The sequence below is a fragment of the Hippocampus bargibanti genome, linkage group LG19 (genome assembly GCF_051943395.1).
Source record: "Hippocampus bargibanti isolate YZ-2025 linkage group LG19, ASM5194339v1, whole genome shotgun sequence".
Taxonomy (NCBI): Eukaryota; Metazoa; Chordata; class Actinopteri; order Syngnathiformes; family Syngnathidae; genus Hippocampus; species Hippocampus bargibanti.
In genome coordinates, this window is record NC_142752.1 from 14,314,582 (window position 1) to 14,335,311 (window position 20,730).

At 49.2% G+C, this 20,730-nt stretch overlaps 1 pseudogene; it reads left to right on the forward strand.

Annotated features, from left to right (window-relative positions):
• Positions 1-17,865: 17,865 nt before the first annotated feature.
• Positions 17,866-18,416, forward strand: LOC148884089 (zinc finger protein 445-like; annotated as a pseudogene).
• The last annotated feature ends 2,314 nt before the right edge of the window (positions 18,417-20,730 follow it).

A 20,730-nucleotide genomic window follows, 5' to 3' on the forward strand; every position in this document is an offset into this window, starting at 1 on the left:
ACTTCGGCAAGGAGGCCAGGCGGGGGGCGGGTAACGTGGCGGGGGCGCCGCCGGGCGGGAGCCCCACCCCGCCCGCCCTTTCCTGGAACCCACGCCCAGGGAGGCGCCCCGGGCGCCACCCGGGGGGCCGTTGGGAGGGGCGGAACTCGGTCCGGCCGCGCCCCCTTCCCATCTCCAGGCGGCCCCGGGGTTCCCCCCGGAACAACCCCGTCCCCCCTCGCCGGGGGCCAAGGTGGCCGGGCCTCCCTCCACCGGTGGCCTGGCCCGCCTGTAAGATGGGCAGACCGGGGAACCCGGGAATAACTTTCAGACAAGGGCTCGGAAGGCGGGGTGGCGGCGGTGGCCGCCGCCAAGGTGAAGCAATAAGCCATCGCGGGTAATAGGCGGGAATGGGTGCCACCTTTATCCACTGGGAAGGCCTGGCAGGGAGGGGCCCGTCTGCCGGACCCTCAGGGCGGGCCTTCAGGGTGGTAGGGGGCCACGGGCGGGTTCCGCTCACTGCCCGGAACGCTCGGAGACCTGGATTCGCGGGGGGAGGAAGGGCCTTGGCCGGGGCCGTCCTTCATGGGGGGCCATCGGCGGGTACGAAGCAAACGAAGCTTAGAACCTGGCTGGCCAAGACCATGGCGAAGGGTGTGAGCGAAGACCCGCCGAGGGGGGAGACCGTTGCGAGGGGCTTACCCAGGGGTGCGGAGTACAAGGTCCCATTCGGGGCGCCAAAGGGCGGGAGACGGAGGGGCCGTATGAACCCATCCGGCCCCTCGGTAACAAGCTTGAAACGCACGGGAGGCCCCGGCATACAGAGGATCCAGTGGCCATTGGGGATCCACGGGACCCAAGTCGCTGGCGGTGTGGAACAAACCGGGGTGCCCCCGCCAACATTCAAGGCGGACTCCACCAATTCCCTCCAGAGCCATCCCGAAATCACAAACCAAAGGGGTGCCGGGAAGGGCCCCCCCGGCCAGATGTGGTCGCCGCGGAATGGCGCCCGGAACAAGGAGTTTCGTGCCAATGGTGTCTACCCAACAAGGGAGGCCCAGTGGCCGGATGGGCCACCAAGACCATCAGCCAATGTGGGAAGTCCTGCCGCGGCGAGCCTGGGGCGGAGTCCGCCAAGAACGAGGGGCCTCAGCCGCCGGGGCGCGACTGAAACCCCAAGCTACCCAACATGGAGGGGAAATGGGCCCGAATTGGGCCGCCGAGGAGGGACTGTCGTCCCCATCCGGAAAGCCGTACTCCGTACCGGAGCGATTCCCATCGGGGGCCAACATTCAAAGGAAACCCAAGGCGGAGACATGAATCCGAAGATGGTGCCAGGACATCTCCGGCACTGCACGCCCTCCCAATGGGGGATTCTAATGAGGAGGGCCTTTCGGGCGGGGTCCAGGACCACAACTAAGCGGTCAAGGGGCCAAACCCCGGTAATGGAGCCGCACATTCACATACCAATCCGACCCTGTTAGAGGAACACCGAACCAACCCGGCCCTCAACCAATGGTCTCTCCCCTTCCTATGGGAAGGGTAGTGGGTAGGTGGACAGTGGCTGAACGGCTGGAACCAAGAAATGCTGGATCCTGGGGTGGAGAAGGGCTCCGGAGCTCCCCGCTGTGGGCCGGGATCAAACACCATGGACGACCCAGAAGGAATGGAACCAGATTTGAACCCAGGTTCCAAACGAGACCTTGCTGGGTAACCCCGAAAACGAAAATATAAGAGGAATGGTTCCATTGCCGAGGAAGGTGAACCCGCCCAGTGGGATCCGAAGGTAAGCGAGGATCGGTACTGAGAAAGAGGGCCCTGAACTAGGCAGGAAGGGCTCCAGGACCTGAGGGCATGGCCGGCCTCCCACCCTTACTTCCGACTTCAGGGGGACGAAGGAAGGAGTCCCAGACAGGAAAGCCAGGCCAGTAAAGTCCATCGGTCCGTGTGGGGCGGGCTGCCCCCCCACCAACCCACCGGAACCAACTCCTTCGTAAGGGAAAACAGCGAAGGCGTGAAACGGACAAGGGGCCTCAAGAGGTAGCAATTTCCTGGCCGGTGGCCCCGGGACAGGTCCCGACGATGGCACCTGGTCGAACCTACCTTAGGCCGGTTTGGACATTGTCACTCGGACTCCCGGAACACCAAAGGAAGGGTCGACTGGACCACACCAACTATGACGGAGCAAAATCCCCAGGGGGAAGGGCTGCTGACCCTCACTTCACGACCCTCCAGACGAACCCGTAAGGCCCAATGGAGCTCTCTCATCCAACCATAACTGGTGCTCCGTTACCGACGGATCCCCACGTGGAAACGACCTCGGCTTCCTCCCGTCAACCCAAAAATCGCGGCGGCTGCCTCACAGGTCACTAGCTCTGACGCCAGCCGGATGCCCCACTCCAACCCGGGCCTCACTGGCCCGTACCGTGCCCGATCATGGTCCAACGGTACTCGCACCCACAACAAGGCAATCATTAGTCAAAAAATTTGGAGTCCGAATTTTGGCATGTCTCTCAACACCTGCATGAGAACTAATTCATGTATCGTGTACCACGGAATTTTTGTACATTGAGCACAGCTTTTTCTGCTGTTACTCCTCTGCTGGCCCCCAGTCAAATCATCTCTGCAAAAATGTGTTTTTGGTGGACATTTGCATGTCACCAAATTGTATGGGTGGAGGACAGCCTTCTACAATTTGCACAAGTTGACATGGTCGTCAACATTATGGCGATCTGTGTAAATGGTCATCTCGTACTCGCCTTTTGTCATTCAGTTGGAGGGCACCAGTTGACAGTCAGTTTCGCTTCTGCGTAGGACATCCATTCGCGCAACCCAGCTTCATCTGCGGCCACCCTGGCACGGATTCCGCAGGAGTCCTCCCCTTCTGAAGGATCTCTTTCTCTCAATTCTGAAAGAAGCTGGTTAGCGTGGAAGCCCTACACAATATCTCTGATTTCGCCTGAATCTCTGGCTGACATCGGTGCCCACTGAACTCATTTGCCAATTTCATTCTTACCGGCGAGAAATTCCTTTAATGTGCACTGCAGTCAATTACTCCAATGTGCACTGCATCCAATTCATAATAATAATAATAATTCACAATCAAATCAATCTTGACAGGTTATCCTGCACTTTTAGTCGTAACTATAAACTACTTTTGAACTGACAAATGTCATCACTGTACGCAAAGGCAGCCAGAAGATAAATTAGCATCTGCATGCTGTCTTAATAAACGTTGGATTTCCTCCATTGCATCTCCAACATTGAATACTTTCAATTCAATCAAGCCTAATTGCAACAATTCGTTGCTCGCTAGATGGTTGGATGAGAAATATGTGCAATAAAAATTGTCATGCATTACAATAAATGCCACACATTATGCTTTTGGAAAACAAAACTATTCTCAATATGGACTTTGTCATTGATCCCAAATCATCAGGTGGGTGTGCCAACTCTAGTTCTGCAGGTGCATCCCACCAGCCATTGCGGCCTCTCCTTTGTTGGGTCTCCTATGACAATTGGAGCAGAGAATAAACTTTGTTTCCAAAAACACCAAGAATGCAAATTCGGTTCGGATGATACTCCGGATGAAAATCGCAGGATGGGTGGATGCAAATGGCTTGTGCACCCCACAGTTCATCAATTCATCCTGCAAATTGAACAATTTTTCAACCATCATCCCAGCTCTGTTTGCGAATTGTTGCTTTACACATCATCTGCACAAAAAGCATAATGAAAAAAGTTCAGTCATCAAATTTTGCAACTCCATCTTTTCCTTTTGAAATTAATTTCTCTGCTCAGAAACTAATAAAGGTGCATCCGATCAAATTCAATTTATCGTTTTTATGAATCAAATCATCTGCTCTTTGATTTCAGGGGATGACAATTGTCAGGTCAAAACCAGTCTAATGATCAGGTCACAATCATTATCTTAATAAATCTATAAACTTTCCTTCTATGAAATGTCCAATAATATCAACTGGTGAATCTCTGTAAGGACTTAATCACCAGCAACTTTAGTTACATTTACCTTGCCAATTCCATCCAATTCAAGATAATGTTCCTGTTATTCAGCCCAATTTACTGACCATTTTATTTACTTTTTCCAATTGAACCGTCGTTTACGAGCCAGCACAGTGGGGCCTCAGAATTTTCTCTGGGTCTTTTAAACCCCTCTTTGAAGCTCTATGCTGACAAAAACCCTTGCTAAGAGGCATCGTAAATAACTCTGGCTTGTTTCAAATGGCTTGAACAAGCTGTGTACAGAACATGGTTCAGCTCTGTTTGACAAACTAAACTCATAATTTTATAAAGTCACTCTTTGATTCTGTCATTTTATACAATTTCCATTTCATTTCGCATTTGCCCAAATCAGGATTTCAAAATGATTTGTCTTACATGGAAAAGGGCATGTAGCTTCAAAAGAGTGAATTAATCATCATCATTTATCATTGAATCTAGCAACATCAATCTTGCTGATTTCAGTTCAATTTGAGATAAACATCCTTATTTCCTCAATTGAACCGTGATAGAGGAAAAACTTGAGCAAAAACATACATGATTGTTATCCTAAGGAATGCAATGGTCTCACTGCTGAAACACCATCCCCCAGTTTTTGAGACACAGCAGGCCAGATCCCAGCAGTCATAAATAACTCCAAAACGCAAATGGCCAATGTTCAAATCACTCTTGAGAACAATGTGGCACAATTTCAACGCTGATAATTTTACAAATTCACTGTAGTTCGGCTTATGTCTATTCATTTGTCCGCTGTCTTCATTTATTTGCTCACTCAGTCTAATTAATTATTTAATTCAGTTTTTTGTTTCAAGTAGACGGCATTTGTCAATAAGCTATGGAAAAAGAAACAGTGTTATGTCATTCACGAGGACGTCGAGCGGAGACGAAAGTCTCCTCGCTGCATGGTTGGACAGGTCTCCCGATGAGACAGGACAGCCCACTCCATGGCACCCGGTCGAGTCCTCTTGTGATGACAAGGGCGCCTCGGTTCTGTGGAGAAGAGAGGTCTCGCGGCAGAATCAAATTCGGCAGGAAGAATGTCTTTTATACACATGTTTGTGAATGTTAACGCAGCCCTTTATTAATTTTATTTTCCTTTATTAACTTATTCGCGATTGAATCAATTTGCCGATCTCAGAATGTGGTTGTGAATTCACCCCCCATCCCTCTCTTACGGGTACAGAAAGAAGAATGGGGAGGTGGTCTATCCGCATTCTTTGGTTTTCTTAGAAGTTTACACAACGCGCGTATATACACAACAATACATAAAAACACACAATGCATGCACAAAAAGACGAAAGACAAAACACGAAAAGGGAAGACAAGAACACACACACAAGGACTGCTCCCCCTAACGCCCCCCTCCTCCAGCCGACCACCCTCTGCCCCCTGGACAATGAAACTCCCTGGGAAACCCCGTAGCAATGGTTATCATTGTTGACCATGTGCTAGTGCTGGTGAATTAAATGAAATTACGGTAATCCACAATATCGCGTCAACAAGCAGGCCTCGACGAGGGAAAGGTCCCTCGTCGCTCTTGTGGATACAAGCAGACGACCACCAAAAGCTAAGAGCTTCTGTCTCTTGTCAACCATTATAGCTGCAGCTATTTAAAACAAAAAACGTCCGGAGTGAAATCTCTCAATTCCCCAATTTCACTCACGGCCCTCGCGCACAGTGAATTCCAAAAATTCACCCCTTGTGAATATTATAATTAGAATTATTCTGGTCTTACAGTACGGCAGCCAGGGCGCGGTAAACCAGACATCTCGATAAATATTAGGATCGATTTGTCGCGTATATATTTAATACACCTCCAGGCTCGACTCAAATGGGGACCCGCCTTGGCCCGATCATCAGAAATAGAACCCATAGTTTGAACATGGGCTATAATCGGACGATATCTTCCAATAGAGTCGCGTTAGTAGCCTCGATACGTGGATTACGCGCAAAGAAATCCTTCTGGCCACAAAGGATTCCACATTCGTTCACCCAACATAGCAGCATGCTAGCGGAACTCACCCGTGAAACTCAACCGTGTGGTCAGGTCAGAATGAAGAGGCGCTTCCATCACGCACCCCTAACTGCTTCAGACCCAACCGGCGCGGGTTTCTTGGCACCAGAATGTTGGGTTATTTTTTATCGTTCGCCCTTGGTTCATTGCTTCGACGGGTGTTGATGGAGATCGATGGTTAAATCATCAGGGAGCCAGGACTTGAACAGAAAGTTGATTTAATTTGGAGAGCACGGGCATTGTGGTGCGGACGGAAGAGCGAGCATGGAGAGAGAGAGAGACGAACGGGCTGCAGGAGTATTTATGCGGCGCATAGCAATGACGCGACAGGATGTGACGTACTAAAAGTGCGACATCGTGTAAAGGAAGGCAGGATATGACATACGAGGAAGTTCAAAATGTAAACAAAGATTACAGAGCGATGTTTAGAGATGTTTGTATGGCGAATTACCTTAACAATGGTATTGAACGCAGAGCTGTAGTCCACAAACAGGATCCTGTGTTGTCAAGGTGGTCGAGGATGTGTTGACTGTTATTCTTATTCTTATTCTTATTCTTATTCTTATTCTTATTCTTATTCTTATTCTTATTCTTATTCTTATTCTTATTCTTATTCTTATTCTTATTCGTATTCTTATTCTTATTCGTATTCGTATTCGTATTCGTATTCGTATTCGTATTCGTATTCGTATTCGTATTCTTATTCTTGTTCTTGTTCTTGTTCTTGTTCTTGTTCTTGTTCTTGTTCTTGTTCTTGTTCTTGTTCTTATCATTGATGAAAAGCTTTCTTCAGCTGTCATCTGTACTTCTTTGAAGGTGTCTGACATTTCGCTTCTTATCCAAGGAGCTTCGTCAGCAAACTAAAGGCTTACTGGTCGTTTCGGCCCTATAGCTATCTCCCTAGTGTCCAGACATGGCGGTGCCGGACTCCGCTAAGCTTGGTCCCCGCTCTCAGGTTGGGGGGAGCAGAGGACTAATCCCTGCTAGCCCTGGCCAGTTTGCCCTGGTATCATCTCATCAGCATAACTATGTCGCCTAAGCTGTGTATTGTACGAACGATCCAAATTGAACCTCACCCCACCATGACAGTGAAGGGAAGATTTTTGCTGTTTGATGAAAACAGGTTATTTGACTGCCCTTTCAAACCGTCTATTTTCTTTCGCTCAGATTTTAACCTCATTGTCGTCAAAAGTGGTTGTAGCTTTTAGGTGCATATGTACTGCCGAGCGAGGCCCGCTCGTATTATCCCTGCCAATGTTGATCGTCTTTTTTTGAGAATTTGTTTAGTCTTCTCCTCCCCAATGTATTGCTCTTTACAATTTTCATTTTTACAATGTATTGAATAAACGACATGACTTCTTTTTATTCAGCAGCCTATCTTTCGGATGCACCCATTTTTGCCTTAACGTGTTTATCGGTTTGAAATAAGTAGGAATTTTGTGTTGCCAAAGGACTCTTTTTCAGCAACTCCTGCAATGTAAGGTACTGCTACTCCTCTCCTTTTAGTATCTTGAGAACTGTTGGTTTCTTTCCCTATTCTTTCCTTTTGAAATGTGTTAAAAGACCACTGAGGGTAACCATAGAGTGCTCTCCTGATATGTTTTGACTCCTTTACTCTATCTTCGACGCTTGTTTAGTTTGCTGACGAAGCTCCTTGGATAAGAAGCGAAACGTCCAACGCCTTCAAAGAACTACAGACGACGGCTGAAGAAACCTTTTCATCGATGGACCATTCCCGTATGACTGAGAGCTTACACAGAATTATTATTATTATTATTATTATTATTATTATTATTATTATTATTATTATTATTATTATTATTATTATTATTATTATTATTATTATTATTATTTGTTGCCTGCAAAGCGCCTCTGCTGCTTTGGAAGGTGATTGCACTGCCAGGTAATTCGTAACATTTTAAACATAGTTTTATTGATTATTTATTGATGGTTTTATTAATCTGTGTATTATTCTGTTCATTGTAAAGTGTCCCGGGCTGATTTTGTTTTTGATTTGCACCTCGTAGCGAGTACATTGAAATATATTCTCTGGTATGTAACCGAGTATACGCTGATCAGAGAAATACAGTGAACCCTCGTTATCGCGGGAGATACGTTCCAAAAATAGCCTCGATAGGTGAAATCCGCAAAGTACAATGTAGTAAAAAATATATATATATATTTTAAGGAGTCTTTCTCCATGAGAAGAACATTTTTATCGGTAGTTTTTGTCACTCTTTCTTTTTTTATTTGGAGAATAGAGATTTTTTCAATTTTTTTATTATTGGACTTCAAATGTGCAAAAACAAACAAAGTAAAAGAAACAACACTGCAAACAACATTGCAAACAAAGCAGAATAAAATCAAACACGCTGGCTTTGACAGCTCATAAGCACCTTGAGCTGTTCTCTATTCCAAAAACAAAAGAAAGAGTGCCAACAACTACTACTATGTGCTTTTTTTTTACAACAGCATAGTATTATGTTTTTTTTTCCTTCTATCTTTTGTTTTGTTGTTGAGTCTATTTCAAATGTATTGAAAAAGAACCGCTCAGGGGTTTATTCGCCGTTTTGGTAGAAAGTGGACAGGCTGCGCATTTCGGGACTGTTAAGATGAACGTTTGATCAAAGGTTGTTTTAAACCTTAATTAAAAAAAAAACGTGAACTGAAAGACGTGAGGTGTGTTTTCGTTTCGAGACACAGAAGGCAAACATACGTACGCCCGAATACATGTTTTGGTGTAAGATGAGATAAATTCGAGTCAGTGAAGCTTAAATATGAAACTATGAAAGACGACGAGAAAACAGTCCAGTTGACCGAAAGCACACCTTTTAAGATCAGCCAAACTCATAACGTTTATTTACGCGAAACTCGAAAAATAACACGGTATAAAGAAAGCGTTCGAGTGAACCGAAGGGATTATTTTTACGTTCGATCAAACTCATCACATTTATTTTCACTAGTCCAAAACGACGACGTGATCGGTACGTAATATTTTCAACTCGTTTGGGTTGACGGTGTGAGGCCGCCTGTCCTCGGTGCTCTCGAGGCGGCTCGGAGGCCTCTATAACGGTCGCTGTCATACTTCCGGGGAAGCAGCATCACCCCCGAGCTTCCCCCCACCGCGACGCACCACCCTGGGCGGCGTTTGGGTCTGGCTGTCGCCGCCCTGCCGAAGCTCCGGACTTTGACAAAAATTCATAAAGTAGAGGCCAAAATCCTCCCAGAAGTGATGACAGTTTTCCTCCGCTTCGTATACCTCGGTAAATGTCCTGTGTGTAATAACGCTGTCCTTCGGGCAATAGGTCTCAAGGGGGCCCAGTTAACCAGTTTTGCTAAGTACATTAGTAGACGTGCATCATTGCACTCAATTGACATCCTCAACTCGTTTAATGCTCTCCTGAAAAGAGGTTCAGTGTAATAATTACAAAGTATGTATAATGATATATATGATGTAAAAAAACGCCCTATGATGAACAGACGTGAGATCGAGGAGGCCTGCCCTACCTGATCCCCCCTTGATGTTTGTCACTGATTTTCTTTTAATAGTAGGAAGCGTAAGCTGGGTTTCCACCAAAATATCTTGATTTCATTTCGTGAATTTGTTGGTGGTGACTCATTTTGACCTCCGTTCACACCTCGTCGCGAGTGCGTCGAAACGTATCTCCGGTATACGTCATCAACGCGGAACAGAGAATTATATATATATACAGTAAAGTCTCGTTATATCGAAATTCTCAGGAGTCTGAAAAAATATCGATATAACCGTACTGTCGATATATCCGTCCCTCGCCGAACTGCATTAAAGGCCATCCTTAACCCGCGCTCCGCGTGAGGCTCACTCCGCCGGCTGAGGCGAAGCTGCGCGGTCGCGGGGGACAGGCGGCGGCGGGCGCCACGGGTGCCAGCGGGTCGTGTCTGGCTGATTCTGGGAACAGGTCACCAGGCGCAGGGCTCGCCCCGCGCTCCACGCCTGGCGTGCGGTCTTACTCGTCGGCCGACTAGAGAACCGACTTGATGGCAGAGGCGGGTGCGGAAAGTGTTGCGTGAAGCCCCAGAAACTGTTAGTCGACGGCAATCTTAAGGCCATGAGGCGGCGTCGGACGCCATGGGCGCGGGAGGGTCGATGTCTGGCTGATTCTGGGAACAGGTCACCCTTCACTGGCCTTACCCCGCGCTCCGCGCCAGGCGTGTGGTCTTACTCGGCGGCTGACATATGGAATTGACGGATGAGATGGATGAGGCGGCGGCGGGCGCCGCGGGCAGGTCGGTGTCTGGTGGTTCTGGGAACAGGTCACCTTTCACCGGCCTTACCCCACGCTCCTCGGCGTGACTGTGGAACCGACGCCGCTGCCTGATGAGTAAAGAAAGAAATGCAAACTAAAGAAATGCAAAGCGTCTGAGGGGCTCAGTGTCCCTCTATCTGACACAGACTTTCTGAACCACATCGGTGTGAGCGGTGTCAGGGCTCCACAACGTGCCCCCATCGCCCCTGTGCGTCGGGTCGGGCGTCCGGCGTTCAGGACCCCATCACTGTCATGATTAGGATTCCTAGACTCAGCACGGCCTGTCCCTTGTGCGGTCAGACCCTCACGCGCATAATGGCTCTGGCCAGACACTTCAAAATAAAACACAGTAGGAACCTGGCCCCGTTTGTCTGCCGCGGGTGCAGTAAAACGTCCACCAAATGCCACCCCATTTCGTGCCACATGCCGAAATGCAATGGCCCAGGTTCCACCTCACCTATGTGGATCGCGTGCACATGGTGTCCGCGTCGGTTCCCCATTGTAAGGGGTGTGTCCCAGCAGAAACGGCACTCCCACCCGGCCGACTGGCACCGGACTAAAGAAGCCCGTTCTCCAAAACCCACCTGGACATGGTCCCCCTCCTCCAGAGAATACCACAGAGACAGAATAGGGGTGCTGGGTTTTTCTAAGGAGGTGTTCGTGCGAGTTGCCGGTGAACTTGATAAGTGTCTTACGGTTGGTCAATTACGCCGAGAATCGGCTGCTCTGGAATCGACCATCCATGATCGCAAAGCCCTCTTATGGAGTAGTTTAAAAGCTGAGTCTCGGCCCGGCTCCGGTGGGACCCGGGGGCCCCCAGTGCGGGCCAAAGCTGATTTCCTTTTTAAGTTGATTGAGGTGTGTCAGAGATATGACAGACAGACACCGTGGACAGAGACTCAGAACCAGAAAGATTGTCCCCACTGCTGGCAGGAGACGCAGTCATCAGATGACATACGTCTGAATTATGCGCCTCTCTGCCAAGCTATTTATTGAGAGTATATGTAAATTAAAGTGATATATTAGTAAAACATAGTTTTTTGATTATAATGCCACGCCTCTGGGCATTCTGAGCACCAACAGCTGCAAGCAATAAAACATAGACACTCTAATTGGTTGTCCCCTCCACAACTGATAAGTCTGTAACCTGGCGCCTGTGCAGGATGTTCAAGCCGTAAATCACTTTGGTGATAAAGGGAGTATCCCAAACCCCAAATTCTGTGCGAGGCCGGACCTCCTAGATGGCGCCGACAGTTCACCCTGCCGTGTCTTTTTCACTCAGATTTAATGTGGCCTTCTGCACTTTGACTGTGGGCCTACTGTTTATTTGGTCAACTAAGCACAGCACTTTTAAACATGATAAATTATTATTCTCCATCAAGGTGGCTCGGGGCGATGACGATCCTCACGTCAATGAGTTTACGACCCTCATGACTGCGGCTGAATCCTCAAGAGCTGACGGGGAACGAGTGGTGAATAAACTAGTTGAGGAGTTAGGTAGTCCCCCTCCCACCCCCAAAACAATTTGTAAGTTGACAACGTCCTTTAGCAGCCCTGGCATTCAGTTTGAGTGTAGGCATCATAGAGATGGTGCTTATAGGTACTACCAGTCCCAGTACCTTGCTAACCAACGTCACCTCGCCAAATTCATCTTGGACGGTCAAAGTCACTTCAGATGCACCATCCCGATCGGAGTGCTGGGGGACCACTTCCGAGACAAGTGGCGTGACCGTCGTAAATTTAAAAGACTCTGCCACTTCAGCTTCAGACCTATCCATTGACAATGCGATCCTGCACAGGCCCATCCGCCCCCTAGAGGTTCTGGGCAATCTTAAGGCCTTGAAGTGCAATTCTGCCCCAGGGCCTGAGGGTATCACTAGGGGGACGCTGTTAGGCCATGATCGTTATGGACGGGTATTGGCCTCACTTTTTACATCTTGGTTGGTACAGGGGGTCATCCCGGTTGCGGTCAAGGGTTGTCTCACCACCCTTATTCCTAAATCATCTGATCCCAGTGAATTAAAGAACATTGCTAACTGGAGGCCGATCACTATAAGCTCTGTCCTCATGAGGCTCTTCATGCGTATTATGTCAATGAGGCTGAGCCGGGCCTGCCCGATCAATCCTCGGCAAAAGGGTTTCCTGCGAAATACCGATGGCTGTGGTGAAAACTTGGCTGAGCTGGATCATATCATTAATCGAGCTGTTAAAGATAAAGTGGACCTGGCGGTGGTCTTTGTTGACTTTGCCAAGGCCTTTGATTCAATCAGTCATCGCCACATCCTGAAGGCGCTTGGTCGCACCGGGCTTGACAGGCATATCCTTGCGCTGGTTAGGAATGCCTCTCGCGGCTGCTGAACGCGCATTACGCGTGGCGGCACTAACTCCAACCCGATCCACATGCAGATAGGCGTCAAGCAGGGGGACCCTATGTCCCCTTTCCTCTTCAATTTAGCCTTAGATCCGCTCATAGCTTCCCTTGAACGGGCGACTGTGGCCTTGAATGGGATGACCACAAACTAGCCACCCTGTCGTTTGCCGATGACCAGGTGTTGATTAGTGGGTCCTATGATGGAATGTCAGCACCGCTCGCATTGCTGGATAGGTTTTGTAACTACACGGGGCTCTCTGTGCAGCCTAATAAATGCTGCGGCTTCATGTTATCTGATGGTGCTGCCGCCAAAGTGAACCCATGGTCGGTATCTAACACACTGATCCCCATGGTCAACGCCGATGCGCCTATCTCGTACCTGGGTGTGTACATAGTCCCAACCAAGGGGATTGTTTATTGTGATATGCTCGCCCGAACCCAGGCCTGGCTTGAGGCGTTAGGTCGTGCCCCCTTAAAATCCGGTCAGAAGCTCACCATACTTAACAAATTCCTGGTACCTAGGCTACTGTACCACACCATGGGACGCACCCCCATTACCAAGCTGAGGCACATTGATAGGGAGGTGAGGTATGCGGTCAAAGAATGGCTCCACCTCAAACAAAGCACTTGTAATGGGATCCTCTATTCCCGCACCAAGGATGGGGTTCTAGGTATCACTAGGCTTTAGCGGCACGTACCTAGCGGCTTGGTCAAACGAGTGTGGCGCACGTGTTCCAGTGGTGATCATTGGACCCGATCAGCAGCTCGCTCGGTCACTAAAAAGGCTGTTTGGCCACTGTGATCGAAGGCGGGTGGAGGGTTATCTGATGACCTCCCTGTCATCTCAAGGACATGTAAGATTCCGCATCTTATACTCCTGTGTTGGAGATATATTGGAAATAGGGCCTGGGAGAACTTAGAAGTGCAAGGAAAAGGGGTTGGTGTGTTTAGGCGAGACAGGCAACTCATGGATTAGAGAGCATCACTCCAATATAATCCGCACAAAGCACTTCATTAGAGCTTTAGCCCTTAGGGCGGGCAACGCCCTTCCCGAGTTTAGATTAGGTGGCCGCAACCTCAAAGGTCCAGTCATGTGTAGGGCTTGCAATATGAATCACTGGCCCATGTCCTCGGAAATTGCGTCACGCTTAGTGGAAATATACTAAGGCACAATAAGCTTTGCACGGTGTTGGTCCAGGTGATGACTGATCATCACTGGGTGGTTGAAAGGGAGGTTAGTGTTGCTGACAAGGAAGGCAAGATGTTCAGGATGGACATTGTAGCTGCAAAAGGTCCGCTCTGTTAATCATAGATGTAACGGTAAGGTATGAATCCAAAGCCCACCCACTGGCTAAAGCTGTCAAAGAAAAGATAGCCAAATACGCTGAGGTGGCTGAGATCCTCGGGGTCCTGCGGCTGATGGACAGGGTCACGGCCTTCGGTTTCCCGTCAGGGGCCTGCGGTAAATGTCCTGTGTGTAATAACGCTGTCCTTCGGGCAATAGGTCTCAAGGGGGCCCAGTTAACCAGTTTTGCTAAGTACATTAGTAGACGTGCATCATTGCACTCAATTGACATCCTCAACTCGTTTAATGCTCTCCTGAAAAGAGGTTCAGTGTAATAATTACAAAGTATGTATAATGATATATATGATGTAAAAAAACGCCCTATGATGAACAGACGTGAGATCGAGGAGGCCTGCCCTACCTGATCCCCCCTTGATGTAAGCCGAGGGTGTAGAAAATCAGTACACTATAAAAGGCAGCCCAAGAGCGTCTGTTACATGAAACTCTGTGGAAAAAATGGCGAAAAGTGTAAAGGTCTGGGCCCGGTGATTCTAGGAACGAGTCACCAGTGTCCGCCTTACATGGCTTACATTTGATCTTGTGCCGATGGCAAAGGAAAAACTGGCGATCAGATATGGGAGTGACGAATTGATGCTGTGCAGTCGCAGAGGAGAAACGGCGGCGTGTGCTATGTGCGCGGGCGGGTTTCTGGTGGTTCTGGGATCAGGTCACCTTTCACCGGCCTTACCCCGCGCTCCGCGCCCGGCGTGCGGTCTTACTCAGTGGCCGACTGTGGAACCGAAGCCACCGGCGGATGAGGCGGCGGCGGGCACCATGGGCGTGGGAGGGTCGGTGTCTGGCTGATTCTGGGAACAGGTCATCAGGCACAGGCCTCGCCCCGCGCTCCGCGCCTGGCGTGCGGTCTCACTCGTCGGCTGACTGGAGCACCGATTTGATGGCAGAGTCAGGTGCGGAAAGTGTTGCGTGAAGCCCCAGAAGCTGTTAGTCGGCGGCCGAGTATGAAATGGACTGGATGAAGCGGCGTCGCATGCCATGGGCGCGGGAGGGTCGGTGTCTGGCTGATTCTGGGAACAGGTCACCAGGCGCAGGCCTCACCCCGCGCTCCGCGCCCGGCGTGCCATCTTAATCGGTTGTGACTATGGAACCCACTTGATGGCGGATGAGGCGGCCACGGGCGCGGGCGGGTTGGTGTCTGGTGGTTCTGGGAACAGGTCACCTTTCACCCGGACCGAAGTGGGGCTCGCCCTCGCATAGTTTCGCGTGTGACGGGAGAGCGGCGTGGCATTCCAACCGCACCTAGGGTCGCACGCAAGGCTGGGGGACCAATCTAATGATGCGTAGCCTGGTCTAACCTCAGCAGGTAAGCGCAGATTTCTCCGTGTGGGAATGTACGAGGCCACGCGCGGTACCGGCAATGGTACGCACTGACCGATTTGCAAAAAAGACCCGCCACGGAGAGGCCCCACCGGCTATGGCACGGCGGACGGTTCCTTCGACCCGCGGGTCCTAATAGCGGGTCGAATGGGGCAGGGTCGTCGCGACCCCTCAGAAGCAAGACCAAGCCAACCCACGGCCTCCGAGCCGACATGTACGTCCCACAACGGTGGGCCCCCAGCGGGGTCGTCCGCCTCGTCCCGAGGTAGGCTCGGGGGCGGCCGGGGGCTTTCCGGCGAACGCAGGATTTCTCAAAACCTTCAGGCGGATCAGAACGCCTCACCCAGCCGCGGGGAGGGACGGTCGGGCCGCGCGGCCGGCCGCCCTCCCCCACGGCCCGCCCGATGAGACCGCAGCCTGCCGGCGGTCTGGGGCTACCTGGTTGATCCAGTCAGTAGCATATGCTTGTCTCAAACACTAAGCCATGCAAGTCTAAGTACGCACGGCCATTAAATCAGTTATGGTCCCTTTGATCGCTCCACCGTTACTTGGATAACTGTGGCAATTCTAGAGCTAATACATGCAAACGAGCGCCGACCCCTGGGAAGGCGCGCATTTATCAGATACCAAAACCCACACGGATGGCTCTGCTGACGGGCGCCAGCCGGTTGGGCTCACCCCTCTGGTCACGAGCCCCAAGCGTGTGGCCGACCCGGTTCATTCGAATGTCTGCTCTATAAACATTCGATGGTACTCTCTGCGCCTACCATGGTGACAATGAGTAACGGGGAATCAGGGTTCGATTCCGGAGATGGAGCCTGAGAAATGGCTACCACATCCAAGGAAGGCAGAAGGCGCGCAAATTACTCACTCCCGACACGGGGAGGTAGTGATGAAAAATAACGATACTGGACTCTTTCGAGGCCCTGTAATCGGAATGACCCAAAACCTCCGGCGAGGAACTATTGGAGGGCAAGTCTGGTGCCAGCAGCCACGGTAATTCCAGCTCCAATAGCATATCTTAAAGTTGCTGCAGTTAAAAAGCTCGTAGTTGGATCTCGGGACGCGAGGTGACGGTTCGCCGCCGTCTGTCCTGGCCCCTGCCTCTCGACCCCCCCCCCGGGATGCCCTTGGCTGGGTGGGACACCCCCACGCCCGGGGCCTGGCGCATGGAGTGCCAGAGGGACGATACTCAGGGTTAGGGTATCGTGGAGTGACGACTGCAGGCAATGGAGGACACACCCCAGATGTTACAGCATCGCAAACGCCCACGGCGGGCGACGAAATGGTGCGGTCTCCACCCGGTGCTCAGAGTGTCAGAAGGATGGTACTCAAGTGTGGGTAACGCGGAATGACGGTATCTGTGGAACCCGGTCTCCATGGATACTGTCTCCACCGTTACCCACGTGTCATGATGCCAAAAGAAATGTTAAATAATTTTGTGTGTTCTGGATTTTGGATGGGAGAAAGGTGCGCATTTCTCCCCATCCAAAACAGTAGAGTTGGGCGACCACTAATTGACTGAGACTGATTGAGAAGGTGATTGCAACCACCTGGGAATGGCCAATTGCCGCTGAGATCTGATTGGCCAGAAGCTCAGGTGAAGCACCTTTAAAACTGACAAAGGACAACGTGGAGAGCAGTGTTACCTGGGGTCTGCCGAAAACTGATATCAACTTCAAATAAAGAAAACTCACAATACCCTTCCTGCATCTAGCTGAGTGAACTTTTATCCTCTTTCCACCTGCTTGCTGTCTCGCCGCACGACAATTGGTGGCAGTGGTGGGATCGTACGCCTTGCTGAAGTGGAAAGGATAAGAGGAAGCCGAGATGGAGAAGGTGGGACGAGGAAGAAGACATGCAGCACGGGCCAACCAAACTGAACTGGAGAGTTCTGAAGAGGATCAAGGAAACCAGCAGCTTGAGTTGCCCCAAGACGATGCCGTTCTTTATTTCCATGAGGCGTCTGGCCAAGCCAAGGCTGGAACTGGGCAGAGTGAGCCAGAACCAGTGGTGAAGCCTAAGACTCAGACAGTGAGTACCACCACAGCTCAACTTAATGAGGAATTGGTGAAAGAAATCAGAACTTTCATGCACCACTGTAAAGATAGAGAGGGGGTGTTGATTGAACAAATCAACCAATTAAGAAATCAGATGCTCCACAACAAGCAAGAATGGACATTTGATTATCAATCGAGTCAACATTATCCTCAAAAAGCACAGCCCCAAAACACTGACCCTCGAACATCCAGACAAACAAACCTTCCTCCGGCACAAGAAACCTCCATGTTGGGTTACCTACCATATGCCCAACCGCCACATTTTCCTCATCCAAGACAAGCTGCAGTTCCCATGGTTTCTGAACCGAGAATTTCAGAACTGAGAGAAGGTGAAGATGCAGAAAGTTTTTTCGTCAGGTTTGAAAGAATAGCTAAAACTTGGGGGTGGAATTATAGAGTGGGCTGCTCGAGTAGTGACCTTGCTGACTGGAAAGGCGCTTGAGGCATATGCTGGCATGGATGAAGAGCAGGCTGAGTCCTACGAAGCCATTAAAGCAGCAGTATTAATCAAATACAACGTTACTGAAGGAACCTATCGACAGAGGTTTCGCAGTACGATTGTTCCAACAGGAGAGACTGTCACAGAAAGTTATAATCGACTGAAAGGACTTTACAGGAGGTGGATGCGCCCTGATCACCGCAGCAAGGATCAGATTGGAGAAGTCGTCATTCTGGAGCAGTATCTGAGAGTTCTTCAACCTGAGGTCCGCATCTGGGTAAAGGAGCACAAGCCTAAGACTGGAGAAGAAGCAGCGGAGTTGGCTGAGCGCTACGTAGCAGCACACCGGGAGTTGTACAGGAAAAAGGGACCATCGGCAAAGCTGAAATACGAGAAATACATTCAACATGCAGACTTGGGTAAAGCTGACAATGGGGCTCGGAGACAGTCTGGAAAGTTTCAACCAAGAGGTGACTTTATTTGTTTTAATTGTCAGCAACGTGGCCACAAGGCTTCCGTGTGTCCTGTACGCCAACCCAGAGGCGTAAAATTTTGTTCAGTTCCTAAAGCTGGGCAGGAAAGCTGTCCAAATGGAAATTATTGCAAACATAGACATACAACATCTGTTACGGTAAATGGGAAAGTGGTAAAAGCACTGGCCGACACAGGCAGCAATCAAACATTAGTGAGAGGGAGTTTAGTCAGTAATGACATGCTCAATTATGATCAAGTTGTAAATATTACTTGTGTTCATGGTGACAGTCATGATTATCCCACCACCAAAATGACCTTTGAGATTGATGGCCAATTTTTCATACTTTAGGTTGGCGTATTGAAGAATTTATTTTATGATGTCGTGTTGGGGGATGATTTTCCTGTATTGGACCATGTTGTCCATAAAATTGCAAAGGATTGCACATGTATGGCAGTCACTAGGTCTCAAACAAAAGGTTTAGAACCATTGCCTAATCTTGATGATACACTTGTCCAAGCAGGAGGCAAGGTAAAGAAAAGTAGACGACAGCGCAGACAGGAAAAGAACTGGAGATGTGTTCCTTCTAGCATTCCAATGCAAACTGGTATGGAGGGCACGAGCATTAAACCAGAGCGGCAGATTCCAGAGAACTTTAAGGATCATCAAAAAAATGATCCAACTTTGAAATCACTGTTTGAGAAGGTTTATGAGGTTGATGGGGTGCCAGTGAATAGCACAAAGTGTTTAGGAAAATTCACCGGAGACCCGTTTATGTTAAAAAACGGCTTATTGTATCTCTCTGACACTGCAACACCTAGATTAGTTATCCCTACCATTTACAGGCAGCTCATCTTACATTTATGACACACTATTCCTTGGGCTGGACATCTAGGACAGGCAAAGACGTATGACAGAGTCAGTCAGCGATTCTATTGGCCAGGGCTCTATAAAGATGTACAAGAATATTGTAGGCAATGTGGCACTTGTCAGATGGTTGCACCAGGAAAAAAAATCAGATAGGAGCTACTTACAGCCATTACCTATCATGAGTGTCCCATATGACAGGATAGCCATGGACATTATTGGCCCATTGCCAAAAAGTAGCTCAGGATGCAAGTATGCTCTTGTAATCTGTGATTAAGCAACCAGGTACCCAGATGTTTACCCTTTACGTTCTATGCAGGTGAAACATGTAGTCCGATGTTTGGTTGAGTTATTCTCGAGAACAGGCATACCTAAAGAGATATTAACAGACCAAGGTACAAACTTTATGTCTCACCTGATGAAAGGCCTATATAGCCAGCTTGGAGTTAAAGGAATAAGAACCACTCCTTACCATCCTGAAACCGATGGTCTGGTTGAAAGATTTAATGGGACATTAAAACAAATGCTGAGGAAGTTCATTCATGAAACTGGTAAAGACTGGGGCAAATGGCTGCCTTTTCTATTATTTGCTTATCGAGAAGTGCCCCAAGCGTCAACTGGTTTTTCTCCTTTTGAGTTGCTTTATGGTAGACAGGTTCGTGGACCCCTGGACATGCTGAAGGAGAACTGGGTGGCTGGAGAGGCGACGTCACGCAGTGTCATCTCCTATTTTCTTCAAATGAGGGACAAGTTGGAGAACTTCAGGGAGATGGCAAAGAAGCACATGGAGGAGAGTCAACGAAACCAAAAGGTGTGGTATGATAAACACGCCAGAGAGAGAGAGATTTGCACCCTAGACAGAAGTTGTTAATATTGCTGCCTACGGGACCAAGTAAGCTACTGGCAAAGTGGCAGGGCCCGTACACTGTGACAAGGAGAATAGGACCTGTCACATATGAGATTCTCTGCCCTGACAAACAAAAGAAAAAGCAGATTCTACATGTGAACCTCCTGAAGGTGTATGCAGAGAAACAAGCGGAACCATTGAGCTCCCAGAGCCTATTCATCAGAGAAATCTCGGTTACTGAGAAGGAGGAGATGGATGAGGCTGTGATGACACCCAAGAGGGAATGGGGTAATTCTAAAGAGACCTTGTTACACCTGACCCCAAAGCAACAAATTCAGTTAGCAGAGGTAAGGGAATCATTTCCTTCCCTATTCAAAGATAAACCCGGACGAACTAATCTCATCACCCACAAGATTGTGCTCAAAGAAAATAAACCTGTACGTTTGAGGCCATATCGGATTCCGGAGCGGCAGGTTGAACCACTGAAGCAGGAGGTACGAGCAATGCTTGATATGGGGATCATCGAACCATCTAAAAGTGAGTGGTCTAACCCAATAGTGTTAGTACCTAAAAAGGACACCGCTCAACTACGATTCTGCTCAGACATGAGAAAGCTCAATAGTGTCTCATGTTTTGACTCATACCCTATGCCTCGTATTGATGAACTGCTGGAGAGATTGGGGCGAGTGAAATTT